Raw genomic sequence first — 1,526 nt, forward strand, 5'->3', positions numbered from 1 at the left:
ATAGAAGTCAGAATTGTATATTAATGTGAAATAAGTACCAGCCAACTTAAGCATAATACTGTGGTTAATTTATTGTATCCATCTTCATACAGAGTATACAGCTGGTTAAAACACACATCTATATTTATAAATAAAGTAACAAAAGAAACATCTGTCTGTGTTGTTATGCACAACTGGTCTGTAATTTTTTTAAAAACAAGTACAAAAGCAAACTGAAAATGTATGTTCAAAATTATTGTAACTTAAGTTCAGTAGTTTAACTTTTCCAAAAACAATTGTTTAATATTGATTTTATATTTAAAATGAAAATGAAGAATGTGCTATTCAATGAATGCAACAATATTTTTTTATTTTTCCTCAAATATTCTTCTTTTGCCTTATTGTTTAAGCTGTTCACAGAATTTAATCATTAAGTTCATAAATTGTGAATCCTTTGAAAAGTACTTATTTTCAGATTTTTTTTTTTCAATGAAGTATAGGTCTCTTAAATATAACATGCTTTTGTAAGTATTTTAAAATATTAATAAAATAAAAAATAAAGATTTTTGTACAATACCTGTTTAATGAATACTAGAATTAGTTTTTATGTTGAATGTTGTTGTTTTTGCACAAAGCTAAACAATGGGATATTTGCACTGTGTCCACAATGAGGAATTTTACCCCATATTTTAGTTATGCAAGTAAGTTAACTTACCTCTGACCCACTAGGGGACTTTAATGTTGAAAAAATTTCAAATGCAATTTTTTTCATTTGCTGTCAAACTTGTAAGTTAGATTGTAATTTAATAATTAAAATTACATAAAACATCTCCCTTAATCTTCTTTAATTATAAACATACATATGTTAAATCAGACAGTAAAGACTTCAGATAAATAATATAGTAAAAACTGAAGCTTTATTCAATGCACAACTCTCCAAGTACTTTCATCAAGAAAGCATAACCTTTCGAGAGCCTTCGTCAAATGTGCAATCTTTCAAGTACTTTTACTGAAGACACATCTCAAAAATAAATAGGTATGTAATAAAAATATATGTATATTTAAATGCATAGTTATGTTTGCCCACAAATTTACAAAAATATCATTTTTAGTATTTACTAAAACAAAAAGTTTAATGAGCATGATAAAAAATATACATCATTTTTAATCTATTACTTAAAACTATACCAAAATGACAACAGATAAAATAAAATATTCTCTCTGTGTGTGTATATATACACAGCGTGGTCACGAGTAAATAGACACCACCTTTTCAGTCATATTCACATGAATTGATATATTTATAATTTAATTAATATCTAGTAGATCTTCCTTTCGCTGTTCCTTTCGAGTTCGATGATCCTTTGGGGCATCGTGAGAATCATCTCATCAATTTTAGACTGTGGGAATTTCGCCCACTCTTGCTTCAAAACTTGGAGTAGATCGCTCTTTGAAGTTGGTTTTGTGGTTGTTTCTTGACTTGCAGGTCGAGTATGGCCCAGAGGTTTTCGATGGGGTTCATGTCAGGAGATTGGCTTGGCCAGGGC

Source organism: Limulus polyphemus, unplaced genomic scaffold (assembly GCF_000517525.1).
Source record: "Limulus polyphemus unplaced genomic scaffold, Limulus_polyphemus-2.1.2 Scaffold2047, whole genome shotgun sequence".
NCBI classification, from domain to species: Eukaryota; Metazoa; Arthropoda; class Merostomata; order Xiphosura; family Limulidae; genus Limulus; species Limulus polyphemus.